General features: G+C 44.3%; 1 protein-coding gene across 2 annotated transcripts in view; it reads left to right on the plus strand.

Annotated features, from left to right (window-relative positions):
* Positions 1 to 548: 548 nt before the first annotated feature.
* ST6GAL2 (ST6 beta-galactoside alpha-2,6-sialyltransferase 2) overlaps positions 549 to 15,071 on the plus strand; it is a 77,902-nt gene continuing 63,379 nt past the window's right edge. For both annotated transcript variants that reach the window (XM_074983251.1, XM_074983252.1), the window contains exon 1: positions 549 to 767. The gene's annotated coding sequence lies outside the window, so the exon portion shown is untranslated. The remainder of the gene's footprint in view (positions 768 to 15,071) is intronic.

Consider the following 15,071-nt stretch of genomic DNA (forward strand, 5'->3'; position numbering starts at 1 on the left):
CATTGGACCTAAAAAACTTTCCTATGTGTGCAAAAATAGGTCCCCACCCCTTCTGCTTTGCCTGATCATCCGCCTAGCGCCTCCAAAACGGCCCGCTGGGGGGTCCGTGCTGCAGAAGGGGCCCCAGGGCAGTAAGCCCCAGACAGCCCAGCCGGGGATGCGCCAGGGTCACCTGGGAGCAATGAGCGCGGCTCGCAACAAGTGGGCGGCGGGACCCTGCCTCGCGGGGGTGCCAACTGCAGGCTCGAGGTGGGGTCGACGGCGCCCGCTCCCGGGTCCCGCACGCAGCCCGCGCGCGCACGTGCTCCAGGGCCTTCACCCATCTACGCTCCGCGCGGCCGGAGGGCGGGAAGCGCTGCAGCCCCGAGCCCCGCCCCGTCCGGGCAGGCGCACATGCCGCCCCCCCCCCTCCGGCGGCGGGAGCTCGAGGCGGGGCCCCAGGCGGGTGGCGCTGACCCCGCCCCCGCCCGCCGCTGCCCTTCCCCGAACAATGAGCCAGGCAGAGCCGAGGCGCCCCGCGCTCAGTCCGGTCCGCTGGCGGCGGCGGCGGCGGCAGCACAGGCGCGGCAGCCTCAGCATGTCCGCCCCGCAGCAGCGAGCCGCGCTCCCCGCCCTGCAGCCGCCGCCGCCACCGCGCCCCAGAGCCCCGCGGCTCCGCTAGTAAACGCCGGCCGGGCTCGCCCCGCCAGCCGCGGGAGGGGGCGAAGCAGCCCCGGCTCTGCGGGGAGACAATAGTCGCGTCCCCCGGCGGGAGGAGCGGCGCGGGGGTGAGTGCGGGGAGCCGGGGGAGCGGGTCGAGGCGGCCCCGGGACAGGCTGGGCGCGAAGCTCCTTGGCAGGGGCGGTGCTTTCCCGCATCGCCCTGCAGGCTCGGCTCAGCCCGGGCAAGATGCCCCCGACGTTGAAGGGGGCTCGGGAGGGGGTTCCCCGCGGGGTCTGACCGCCCTTGCGGTGCTCGTGCCAGCCCGGATTACAGCCCGAAAGCGCCGTGCTGCGATGCTGGGGCATCGCCCCCGGTTGCAGCGCTAGTGTGCAGAGCTGGGGGAAAAGCCCAGGGTTGCCCAGGCGTTGGGCGGGCTGGAGAGGCACCCTAGCAATAGGTGCTCCCTGTGGGGTGCTTCGCCCCCTGTGCGCGGAAGCCGTGTGGCTTCTCGGGGGCATGGCTCAGCCTCGGGCTGTACGGGTTCTAGCAGGCTGTGTGCGTGTGAGAGAGAGAGAGAGAGAGAGAGAGAGAGAAGGACTTGCCTCTTCAGAGCACTGAATAGATATATTTAGAGAAGCTGCGCTTTCCAGGAATTTAAATGAGACCTTTTTGTGCTGCTGCTTTCCAAGGCTGTTCTACTAGCGTCTTTTGTTTTTTCAGCTTGAACTTGGAACAGGGATGCAACTGTTTTATAGCCTAAGAATCTGGGAGAAGGATCCTTACTAATGCATTTGTAGTATGCAATTTGGTCCTTTCTGTAAAATAATTATATTTCTATCGGGCATTTTAGACTCAGTAATATTCTAATTATAATTGGTGTCAATGGATGGAAAATATACTTTGATTACCAGGATATGAATGATTTATTTTGTCACTTATGGAATATTAAGAATAATTTGTTTTCAGATATGAAGATGTTAAATAAGCAGTGGTGATTTAGTAGTGCCAGGAACAATTATTAGAGTCAGGGCTGGGTAATAGTTTTTAGTCTGATCTTTGGTTTTTAGTCACTTGGGCCATTCTTATGTTCTTGCTCAGAACTTTGAGTTTTCATCTTCTGGGATGAAACCCTCCCAATTTGGTGTGAACCTGAAGATTTAATTTTGAAATCTTAATGACAAATAATTCAGCAGGTTTTGATAAGGTGGGGAGATGACATGTATTACATTTTAAAAATGTTTTTTGCAATTTTTGGTTAATCACCACTCTACTCTGAACAGCTGTGATTTTGAATTTAACTTGGAAATAGACCTTATTTCAGGAAAAGTGTTTTTCTAAATGGCTTAGATTTGACTGAAAATCATAAGCGTGGCAAATTCACTATCTTTTTGCATCTGCTTTTATTTTTAAACCATCACACATTGTACAGCTAAGAAAGTCTGTGCATGTTCAAAGAGCTACTTGGGTATGTTTCTTAGTACATCATCAAGCTGTGCATGGACTAAATCCCGTGCACCCATTAATAAGCAAGAAATTAGGCCCCGATTCTGCAAGTTGAGTAGGTTGACTAAAGAATCCATTCAAATCAGAGAGGCTGTGTGTAGGCTCAGCAGTTGCCTGTGGCTTGTATGTTATAGGGACTTCAGTAAAGGCTGCGTTGTGCTTGACAAGGCTTGTAGGAGGAAGCCTACTGTTGTTTACTTTAGGATCTGAGCAGCCGGATCTGAGTAATACAAGGTGTTTTGTGAAGTGGCCTTACCTGTGCATAGGCAAGGGTTATCTCGGCAAGCCTGGCAATTCCAGATTTGGCATATACACAAACTATTGGAGGATGGCAGGACTGTGACCTGTAAAGTGCCACTCCTTATGCGTTTGCTTTCTCCTGTGTTAAAGAATAACTACAAAACGGCACAACTAGGATATTTCATTATAAAATGATCTTGGGTTGCCCATTTAAGTGCTCAGGTAAGGAAATGCCAAATGAAAGTTAAGCACCAAACCTTAAATCTTAGTCTTAGCCATGTGTATTACTATAGGGTTTATGTGTTTTTTCTTTTATTATATAATATAATATCACAGTGTGTTTGGGGGAAGAATTAAGGTTGTTTAACAAAATTTGCATATCCTTTTCCTGATTCGAGTGTTCTCCCATGCAAACCTTACACTATCCTAAGTTTTGTTTTGTGCTATCTGATACCTGACTTAAATTTTGTGAGAGTTCTCAAAAATAAAACAAAGCACCAGACTGACTATGTTCAGTTAGGTGGTGGTGGGGTTATGAAGGTTTCTGGTACTGAAATACTCTAGATTCGCACCAGTTTATGCCAGGGTGCTGGCATATCTGCTGATCCAGTCAGGAACTGTACACAGAACTCTCAGTAGGAGCACACTCCTCTGCTGCAGCAGTAATTTTTAGTCTGTGGTTTGGGGACCATTGTGGATTTACAGTGCTTGTGCTGGTGACGTTTGTAGAGCTGGTTAGCATGTGGTGCTGGAACTTAATGGGATTAAGAGATGCTAACATGTATTAACATCATTAATGTTACTTTTCTGGGTAGGCAATTGATGTAGTAACAGAGGAGGAGCCGTGTTAGTCTTTATACTATCAAAACAAAAAAGCAGTCAAGTAGCACTTTAAAGACTAACAAAATAATTTATTAGGTGAGCTTTCGTGGGATAGACCCACTTCTTCAGACCACAGCCATGCTACAATTGATGTAGAAACTATTTTGCTAGTCTTTAATGTGCTACTTGACTGCTTTTTGTTTTTACAATTGATGTAGTTTTTCTTGTGGTTTTTGTAAACAGTATGTGAGTGTTAACCAGGATACAAATGGATTGGAGGTGATCCACAAGACAATTTCTGTGATATGGTGCACCATATGAAAAAGTTTGCTTTCTCTTGTCCAGCACAGTTCAGTAAAGATTTTCAGGATCAAGCCATTAGATAGCATTTTCTGACACCGCAGCCCTTTTTTGTGTAACAAAAGATTATTTGAAAAGCTAGGTGTTGGTAGAAAACAAAAGAAACTTAAAACAGGAGATTTTCCTCCATTTATTACACAGATAGTTATGAAGTACTAGACTGCTACAGCTCAGTTATAATTACTGTTGTAAATGGTTGGTTAGGTACCTTCTGACCTTTTGTCTTGTTTAATTATGTAAGCTTAGTGCAGCGATCTAGGTACACAGTATCCAACAAAAATAATTGCTTTCATATTTTATCTAAGCATGCTTATTTTCAGAGCAGCTGCATGCATGATTCTACCCTGAACTTTGTATCCTCAGGGCTTTGTTCTGTAAATATGCTACTTGCTTTTCACACTTTACATAACTAAAAAACATAGCCTTCTAATATGATGTTCTTAGTTGTACTGACTCCAATCAATATTCTGTACTATGTTGTATATTTTGGGGTACGTTGAAGTTGGATGCATGTATCTTAAAATGTGGACACCGATTTACACAAATATGTTCATGTATTTACCCCTCAAAGTGTGGAAACTTAAAATATTCAGGGTCCGAAACTCAAAGGTTCTTTTGAGTGATTATGTCATTCCAAACATTAACTATTTTGAAAATAGCTTTCAAAAACACTTGAGCTGGGTCTACACTACAGTTTTGTTGACAGAAGGGGCCTTCTATCAACATAACTCAGGGAGCATCTATATACTTAAAGCATTCTGTCAACAAAGTCTTGACAGAACTCTGCATTTTCCTCGATAGTATTATCCCTCAAATTTTTGAGGGATAAACAAGCGCTCAACAGAGTACTGTCGACGGAAGTGCAGTATAACCTCTTCTGTCGACAGAGAGGGCTTCTGGTTGCTGGGCAGGCCTCTTTGCAGAGCTGCCATTCTGTTTCTGGCACCAGAGGGCAGTGATGTCTGGCAGTTCTCTGTCGACAGCAAGTTGTCTGTAGATGCAATTTGTTGACAGGGGTTCTGTCCAGATTACCCTGTCGACAGATGCTTCTAGTGTAGATATAGCCTTGAAGTTAAGTTAGATGCTGTACAAACTTATGGGAAGATCCATTTTGTGCACTGAAGAGCTTACAGTCAAAGGCCCCAGTCTTGTAAACAGTTACGCATGTGCTCCAGTTCGATAATGGATTTTATTTCCTCACAATTGACCTGTTCGTCTGCGTCTGCACTAGCCAGTTATTTTAAAATATTTTTTGAAAGAAGGGTTTTTTTTTTTTAAATATCCAGTGGAGCATCTACACAGATGCGCACACAAAGCATTCTTTCAAAATTAAATCAAAAGAATGCGGCACTCCTTTTGAAAGCGCTCTTCCGCTCCCATTTCAGGAAGAGTGCCTTCTTTTGAAAGCAAATGTGTGTAGATGCTCTGTGGGCCCCTTTTTGTCAAATGAGCAGTCCTCATAGCCTGGTATATTTTGGTCCTGGATCATTCTTTTGAAAGAGTTGGGGCTGTGTGGACACTCTTTCCAAAAACAAGTCAGATCACTCATTTGAAAGAAGCTTTTTCAGAAGAAAGCTTCCAGAAAGACTTCTTTTGAAAGATCAGTGTATTGTAAACATAGCCTTTGTGGTCTACTTACTAAACATATGAGTGGTCACGGAATTGGGGCACTCTAGAGTTACGACATCCAATCAAAAACTTTTTTTTTCCTAAACCTTAAATTATATTTTGATCCATCCCTAAAACTGTTAGTCATGCAAAACTTCAGTGAGCTTTTGTTATCCATATTAATAACACTTTTTACAATAAATTTCTTTTTTTATTCAGAAAAATCAGTTTTTTAGCTCAATTGCATGTCTTTAAAAACAGACTTGTTTAAAATAGGTGAATGGACAAGCATCAGCCATGAGGCTTAAGATTACCATAATTATGGAGATCGTTTGTAAAAACTGAGATTTAATTTATATAGACAGATACGCGTTGTGAACGACTGCTGTTGCAGGTGAATGTAGGGAAGCTTTTAAGTGTGATCTTGATGAGGAACCCTGTGTTCCAAGTCACAGTGTACAACCTGGCTTTAGAGCCCGCATAATGTTTTCTTATTTATTCTATATCTGAAAACTAGATCTTTTAAAAATCTGCCTCATGACATTTTATCATTGTTGACCATTTTGAAATACTGACATTTCATCCCACTTTGAATACCACTCTTCCAGTCCATAATCAATCAGCGTTAGCATTTTTTGGGGCATAGAACTCTTTTTGCCTTGATTTTTTTTATAATATATAAAGTGTATGGATTTTTATATCCATCAGTAATTTGTATTTGAATAGTAAGCATATGAGGAAAGGGGTTGATGCATAGCCTGGACTTCTACCTTTATTTGGTGGAATGACCACTCTAATGTGAAGAAATAGTCAACAAACTTTATTATAAAGTTTTAACCAAATTTTTCATTTTAGAGCCATTACAAATAATTGCTAGTGTTTTTCCTATTCATGCATCAGTTGAGTGCTCTACTATGAGTAACATGGGTCAGTTGTTGTTTTCATCTACAATTGTTAATGGTGATTTTGTCAGACCATAGCCATGTGCTAAATCCTCCCTGGCATGCAAAGGATACGATATATGGCACTTTGAAATGTGGATGTAATAGTGCCATAAACTTATAGTGTGCATCACTTGAAAGCGGCATCACGTATTCATCCATAATGATCTAGTAGACCAAGCGGTGCTGCATCTGGGCCCAAAGCACTTTTTGTATACATCTTTGAAAACTGGCTTATTTTAGATTTTTCTAAATGCTCAGTTGGTGGCGGTAAGGAGCTGAAATTTTGTTTGTGGTAACTTGCCAGTTTTGGTTGCCTTTGTCATCTGTACTTCCAACGTGTTGTCATAATTTGACAGTGTAGCATGCAGCCATGAATTTAGTCTCCTGTTCAATGACATCAGGCAGTGATATGACCCAGCAGAGGGAAGGGAGTATTCAGCTCACTGAATCTTCCACTCAGTGCATTTGCCAAGTCCAAAATTAAGCTACAGGCCAAGTTTCCTATGATCCCATAAAGTTTGATTACAGCCACCTGTCCTGGCTCTCAGTGTTCTGTGCTGTTATTTAGCTGTTACTTATCCTTAAATGTCTGCTAAGAGCCCAATAAGCAGGGGAAGTGTTGGTAATGCTGCTAGGCAATATTGACCTCCTGTGGTCTGGCAAATTTTCTTGTGTGGCACAAGTCAGGTCCCAAGGGTGCTGGACTAGAGAGGTTCAACCTGTACTGTATTTTAACCTGAGATTGCAGGGATAGCTGACAGTTCTGGTGTAATGTTCTGCTGTGGCTATGTAGTAGCATTGATATCGTTTTCAGATCTCTGACCATGGCTTCCATAGTCACTAAAGATCTTTGGCTTTGTTTTAAGATAATTGTACAAGACTAATACACCAAGGCTGGGTCCACGCTTGCCCCCAACTTCAAAGGGGGCATGGTAATCAGGGCAACAGGAGATTACTAATGAAGTGCTGTGGTGAATATGCAGCGCTTATTAGGTTAATTCTCCCCCATGGCAACTTCGAAACTTTGAGGAGTAAAGGGGCTTTGAAGTACTGTGGATACTTCAAAGTGCCCGCAGCTACACACATGCTGTCACTTAGAAGTTTGACACTTGAAAGTTGCTGCGGGGAAGAATTAGCCTAATGAAGTGCTACATATTCACTGCAGCACTTGATTAGTAATTTCCCCTGGCCCTGATTACCATGCCCCCTTCAAAGTTGGGGGCAAGCATAGACAAGCCCCCAGTGTCATGTGATGATCTTGTTTGCTCTCTTGCAATTGTTATCATATATGGTACAGGAACGTTGCCAGCTTCTTCAGACAAGGTGGCCATGTCTTTTCTGTTGATTTCACCTCCCCAGTTTATTTCCACTAAGATATTTTCTTTGCCTAGGTGGTGTCTCTTGTGCTTTAGTGTGTATTTTGTGGTGAAACTTCTTGTCTCACGTGAGTTCTGATCGAGTCATGTTAAAGTGTTTCTCATTTTCCTTAACCCTCAAGACTTCTTTCTGAGGAGTGAGTTGGGCATTTTTTACTTGTCTGATGCACTTTACTTGCTTCTGTAGCTCTGTTAGAACTTGTGACCTTCATTGAGGTAGTCTTTATGCCTTTCAGAAAGGAGGTATGCAGCCCTTGCTGCTAGTTAGCAGTTAGTATGGACCCATGGTGTCTAATATGCTCCCTGTTCACCGCATGTGGTGAACAGGACAGCAGGATGTGGCAAATGTGGCTCAGGAGAGCCGCACACATGGGGCACTGCTCTGTGCATACGTACCACCACTTGGTGGGACAAGAGCTTGGTGGCGAAGGCAGCTCTGAGCAGTGGGACTCCTGCGGCTCTGTGCAGCGGTGACTTCAGCCATGGGGTGGTATGGCTCGTGTGGTGTAGCTCCAGCCGTGGGACACTCATACAGTGGCAACTCCAACAAGTCCAGTGAGTGGTCACACAGTCCCTAGTGATACCACTGTGCTCCTAAGGAGCTGTGGTACCATTACTGACTCTTCAGGTTACTACTTATGTTGTTTTGAACACCTCTACATTTTCGTGCCACTTTTCCACTGCCTGTCCTGGCACACGCCATTAGAGGTCTAGTGGGCCGATCTTGAGAATGTAAAATGCAGAAATAAAAATCTGAAAAGTTTCAGTTTGGAGCTATTGACAAGTTGTCTTCTGTTTTGAAATGCTTCATTTTGATAGTGTTATTTAGATTCATTTCATTTTGACCTGGCAGCCATGTAGTTCAGGGGGCAGCTGGGGAGCCTGGCGGTTGCAGAGGGCCAGCGTGATTCCTGCTTCTTGTTTCCTACTTCTTGTTCACCTAGGCTGCATCTACACTACAAGATAAGTGATATATAAAATTTGAATTCTTAATCTCAATATTATGAGTTCGAATAAAGTGTCCCCAGAGCTTCTTGCAATTGAACTCACCTTTTCTCTGTGTCAAATCTCCACATCCCCATTGCCCCATGAAAGGTCGACAGCGTGAGCACCTCATTGTGGGTGCCCATCTCACAGTGCCTTAGCCCGGGTTGCTTATGGGTGTTTCATGTTGGAATCCCAGAATTCAGTGCATCATTAACCACGCAAAAAAACCGTGGAGATTATGCCATTTCCTGCTGCAGCATTCTTCTCCCCCCCCCCCCCCCGCCCGCCCCAACTCCTGCAGGGCAAGAAATCACCCTGAGCTCAAAGGAATGATTTTATTTTGAGGGGAGGAGAGGTTTAAGTGTCCGACCAACGGAGCTTTCTCAAGGGTGCTTGAATAGCCTTTTGCAGTGACCCTTGGGGCTGGAGCGGCAGGGTAGCCTTGCCCTTCTTCCCCATGTGTGGGGACCCTGACTACAGGGGGTGGGTGGGGACCCTCTCAGGGGACTCTGGCCAGCAGGTATCAGCTGATGCCCTGCTGGTTTGGGAGTCCCTCTGCAACTGAAGCAGGGAGCTCAGGATCTCTATCCGTTCAGTAACGGCTGTGTGAGGGTGGGGCTTTGGTGCACAAAAAAAAATAAGGTAAAGGGGAAAAAAAAAATCCAAAGAAAGTCTGGATCTAAAGCAACGTGAGAGAGAAAAAGCATAGTAGAGGAACACCCTGTGTGGCAAAGGGGGATTCCTGAGAACTGAAAACAAATGGTGCCTGGAAAGGGACATTGGAGGAGAAATGCCCAGCAGAGCCCAGCAGCTGCACGGAACCTGGGAGTCCTGCAAACTCAAAAGAAATGGTGGGGGCAGGAGTACTGCGAGGGGAAACGTCCAGCAGCATGGCGTGGGGGAGAGGGGGCATGAAAAATGAGAAGAAATGCTGGTTGGAAACCGTGTTGTGGAGTGGGCAATGGAGCACCCTCTGGCTGCTGCAGGCCAGTGTAAAGGGAGCAGAAGCAGGGTTTGAAGAAAATGGAAAAGTGAATTGCTGTGCTTCTGCAGGTTGTGAAAGACAACACCATCTCCTAAAACTAACAGATATGGAGAAAGAACAGCTACTCCTGCTGAGTGACCCAAAGCCTGGAAAATTTGCTAAAATGCTGTGTGGCACCATGACACGAGATCACTATCTCATTGCCTGGCCTGGCAAGGTGTGCTATTGTGGAAGATGCAACAAGTCAGGCCTGCCCAAGTATCTCGTGGGGGGAGAAAAATACAAGAGTGCCTGGATGAGGCCTTCAAGGCGTAGTATGTGGAAGGCACTTGTAGGCTGGTCGGTGTCCTGGATCTGCAAGCGGAGGGGAGTTGGGAACCAAGCAGCAGCCTGTTTCTCATCTCCCTGCCGACTTGTGCAAAACTTGAGTTACATGGGGGTTGCAGAAACGCAACCCCTGTGTAACTCGAGGGTTTACTGAAATAAGCACTTTATACCCATAGTTTAATCAAGATGCTTACAGTTTCTTATTTACATTCAGTGGTTAAAAAGCCCTGTTTTTTTTAAATCAACCCATGCCTGCTTCTCTTGGAAGCTTTGGCTGAGTATGAATTGGAGGGTTTGAGTCTCCATGCTTTTAAAATGTGCACACACAACTATGTATATAAATTGATATACAAGCAACTCAAACTTACTTTATAAAGATTGTGAAATTGCACAGCATTTACTTAGGGTTGTGCTGAATTCAGTGGATGAGTGTGATAGGATCCCCAGGGTACAACCTCAAACAGTGTAACTGCTGTGCTCCCTTAACTCCCCAGCCCTGGGTGCTTTCTCACAATGCTTTGTTGGTGACAAGCAACAAACCCCTCCAGGTGCTGCTATCCCTCAGTCACTAGCATCTGGAGACTCACCCAGTTAAGTTGAATGCACTCTATGCCACTCATGAACTATAAAAAGAGGAGACGTCAGCAAATCCCTCCAGCTCCCAACCTTGCACTCAGAAATGTCACATTTTACACTGCTCAAGACCTTATCTTGACCAGTGCAAGTTTGCCTCACCATCAAAGAATAGTGTACATGCACAACCAGATACCCCAAGCGCTTTAACATTTCATCTGCACCAATGAATTTGTCTGAAGTATGTTGGAGTACAGAAAGATTGTGATTAACTAAGAAAATACAGTACAGTAAGGTCTCAGAGTACTTGAGGGTTACATTCCATGTGCCCTTGCGTAAACCTGGATTTCACATAAGTGGAGATCTGACTTTTTCCTCAGCAGAACACATGTTCTACAGTCAGGGAAGCAGCAGAAAGGTAAGTCCTTGGTTTGGGGGGGCAGTTGGAGAGGGTTAAGCCCTGCGACCAGGAGTTTGCCAGATATTAAAATATTCTGGATAATGGAGAGGTATACCTAGCAATGCATTAAAGAAAAACAAGATTAATATTAAGAAACAGTGTATGCAGAGTACTTCAGTTACCAACAGTAGCATTATATACTGTAGACTTACACTGTGTTTGCTGAATTTATTTGTATTTACTTTCACTGTCCTGTACTTAAGGAAAACGTAACTAACATTTACTTATGGTTGAAAGTGCCAGTTATTTGAGAGTTCCCGATGGTAAAATGTCAAATATAAAAGTTTACTGTATTAAAAAAAAAAAAACCCTAAACTTTCATATTAATCAAGATATGGATCAAGCAGTTTCCTGTCCTGGCATATGATATAGGCGGCTCTATGTTCTGTCAGCTCACACACTGAAGTCCCTTTTTGGTCTGGGACCCGTTTCCCCAGTTCAAAGTCTTTGTCCCCCAGCATTCTTGTTGTCTTCTACAAAGATGAGGGAGAAGAAGAGTAGTTTGCAGATGCCACTGTCCCTTATTTTATAGTCACACTTCATGACTCAGGGAAGATACTGTCCAAGGTGTGCCTCAGTGGGCTTTGCTGAGTAGAGTTGAGCAGTCCCCATTGTGTGGTGCTTCACAACTGCCTCTTACAGATTTGTATAGCTCTTGTTACAGTTCTTCTGCTCAGTACTTCTGATGGTCCCTTAATGTCCATTTGGGTGTGACTCACCATCACAGGAGAGCTAGCAGAGAGCATCTCCCAAACTCTCAACATATTTCAATAACCATGTAGCAAAATCACCTAACTTCATACATAGTAACAATACATATTTTGGGAGAGCAATGACTTTCAGCAGGTCATGACCTATTTTACGGCATCTTACATGGCATGATTTGTGTGAAACATCACAACCATATACAGATGTGAATGGGGGCAGGGGTGTGCTACTTTGAGGTACATTATGTCACAATAGTTTAATAAGTATCACAGGTATTATAGATTTCATGATGCAAAGTGGGTCTTAAATGGCTCAGGTAACTGATAATGAGATTCGTGGAGCCTTTCAGCTTTACACTGCTGCTTTGAATCCAGTCAGTAGCAACCAAAAGCCATCTCATGGCCACTAGTCTCTTAGGTACCAGTTGTCATTCTTTTGACAAACCTTTAAAAGTGCCTTCTGTGCAAGCGGAATGATTACATTTTGCAAAATAGTTCTTAAGAATTTATATTACGTGCTGAAATATGTATGTTTACTGAAAGCCACAATCTGCTTTTTAAAGAAGTGTCCTAAGAGCCAAATGCAGCCATCCATTCATTGGAAGAAGTACATCCTTATTCAAGTGTTAATCTGGGCTAAGACTGTATTGAGCCTTCTGTGGATTTGTAGGGGGTGACCATTACATAAGGAGGCACCCCAGTCCTTGCATGCTCTGCTTGCTGGCTTATCAGAATGTTGTCCCTGAGCGTCTGCTGGTGATTTGCATGACTCCAAAGAGGGTGTGATTTTTCGCACCAAACTACTGAGTGGGCCCAACATAGCAGGGAAAGTATGTTGTGCCTTCTTCAGAGATACAGTAGCAGAAATGCTGTTCTTGTGCACTGTGATAAGGCTCTGGGGTTAGCGGGAGGTGAAGCCTGTCGTGTGTAGCCTCCTGTAAGGGCAGTAGGGATTTGTAGTGCTCCAACCTGTGACCGTGCCTGTATTGCTTGTCTCAGAATCACAATCCGGGCTCAGTCAAGTGAGTCTCAAGAAAGTCTGCATTGTGTTCTAAATGTGGACAGTTTACCTGAGAAAAGTGTGTGTGCGTTTAAAAAAAAGAAACAAACAAACAAAAGAAAACCAACAGCAAAAAGGAGGAAAAGAAAAAAAAAAAAAAGAAACCCAGTAGAATGCCTTGTTCTCCATCTCACAGCAAAGAAAACAGCCTTGGTAAATGCACACTTGACCAAAAGATGTGGAAACTCGTTGTGCTACTCTTGTCTACTAGAAAAATAACATGAATTTTGTGGCTTTTGAGGTTTTGTGCCATAGCTTTAATGGTGTTTACATTTGAGAGGTATTTTATGGACTGAGTCTAGTCAGCTATTGCAATCGAGTGGTTTCTGAAGAGCAGAGAGGAAAGTGTAGTAGGGGAAAGAATGTGTCATCCTTAAAAATTGCTTCTAGGATGGATCATTGTTTGGTAACGGTAGATACTTTGAAGCTTGTTCTCCTACTGATGTACCCTCATAACTCCTGTCAGTGGGATTCATGCATGTGTGCATCTCAGAAAGAATAGGCCCCTTTGTAGCTGAGGTGTCTGGTGTGCTGAAATGTTCTTCACGGAGAAGCATTTTTACTGCAAGAATACATTTCTACAGTCTTCTGCCAGTGCACTCTTACATTTTCCAGACAGCTTAGCTGGTGATGGTTGTCAAAGAGAATGACAAACACAAGCAGGGGAAGGTGGGAATTACTGAAGAAGACACTTGCATAGATAGAAGGCCATGTCAGTAAATGTATGAGGCTCTCTGACGATCCTTTATCAAAATCAAAATGTCCGGGGAAGCTTTACTTACAAGGCAGTCCTGATGGGAAGGAAGTTCTAGACTCCTGTGCTTTCCTGGTCTCATCCAGACTCCCAGTTGGTGGAGAGGAAATTGAATCTTGAGGTCTAAAACTTCATTCAGCTTCAGAACCAGTGAAAACAGTTGCAATTGTTTATCTGAGAATTTTAGAATGTGTGTAGAGTTCCGGTCAATGATGGGAGTAATTGTGGCGCTGGGCAGAGTAGGTTGCCGGACTTGGCCTGGTGGGGCTTTACGCTAGTACTAAAAAAAAAAGCTGTGTGGCCAGTGCTTTGAAGTCATGTTGGGCTAGAGCTCAGGCACAAGCCCTCGCCTTCGGAACCCAATACAACTTCAAAACACTGTCCACATTGCTCTTTTTCGAGCATTCACACAAGGCTGGCTGACTTAATGTCTGTTGATCCTGGTGGGCTTGCTCCTGTGGGCTGTATGGATTTACCAGTGTAACTAAGATGGAGGGCATAGCTTAGCAGCCAGAGGGTATGTAGAAGGGGCAACCAGAACTGGTACAGGGAAGTTGGAGTTTGAAAGACTAGAGAGAAAGGAAGTGTTAGGGAAAGGGAACAGGGGCTGTGACAATGAAGTGCTGTGCATTCAGGTAGCAAGGAGCTCTTTGCCCTGGTGATGCTCATAAACAACACTGAAGTAGTGCATTGGGCTAATGGGATACTTGTGAACTTCACACCATGTGGAGTTTGAGTTGAACTTTCAGGTGCTCCAGAAGCTCAGTCCATGTGATTGAAGGAGCTGAGTGGATAGTGAGGTGGGGAACAAGTCTGCCATCCCTGGAGTGCTGGAAATATTTGCGAGAAAAGCAATTCAGTCACTGCAAAGCTTGTGGGCACCACAGGAGCGTTTGTCTGCCTTGAGGAGCAGTGTGTTGCCTGTGGAACTAAAATTCCAGAGGACCACCTGAAGCTCACATAGCTCGAGAGCACCCGGTGTTTTGCTCCTGTGCCTTCCAAACAGCACAAGGAAGTGGTGAGTTGAATTGAGTAGCTTGCTGTGGGCCAGGATAGCTTCCCTGCAGTGCATGAGCCAGCGTGTGGCGTTAACAGCAGTGTGGAGCTCGTAGCTTGCACAGAATCCGCTTTTAATAAGAAAATAGCCTGAAGCTGTTAAAAGGCACCAGTCCTCACTAAGCTATATTAAAACCATTTCAGATTTCTAAGCAGATTGTTATTAAGTTATGGGGGGGGAGGGGAGGGGATAGGAAACTGTCCAGGAAACAAAAACAGCTTTTTTGGAACACTAATATCCTCAATGTCACTGACTTCAGATTTTTTTTTTTTTGGAAAGTTTGTACCCTGTCAAAAAATCATGCCTATAAAACTTCATGTGTATGTGTTTCACTTTGAAATTAGGAATCTCAAAATTAGAGGTTGTAATACTGAAGCTTTCCTAATCTTTGTGTTTAATAATTCCCACATGCTTGTATTCAGCTACTTTTTCACTTTAACAGATAATTTTTATATTTTTAGGTCTAATTGCTCTCTGCTGTTTCTTGTTAAGATTGACTGACTATTTTCTCTCAAATAATCTTCATCCAGTTTAGAGAGAACAGAGTAGCATAGGCTTGGAATTTTTTTCTTTCCAGGTACACTTTTGGGTTGTGCTTTATAAGGTATCTGCAGAACTAACCTGAGATGTTAGTTCCACGAATTTATGAGAACAAAATATAGTCAT

Source organism: Carettochelys insculpta, chromosome 1, assembly GCF_033958435.1.
Source record: "Carettochelys insculpta isolate YL-2023 chromosome 1, ASM3395843v1, whole genome shotgun sequence".
In the NCBI taxonomy this organism is placed as follows: domain Eukaryota; kingdom Metazoa; phylum Chordata; order Testudines; family Carettochelyidae; genus Carettochelys; species Carettochelys insculpta.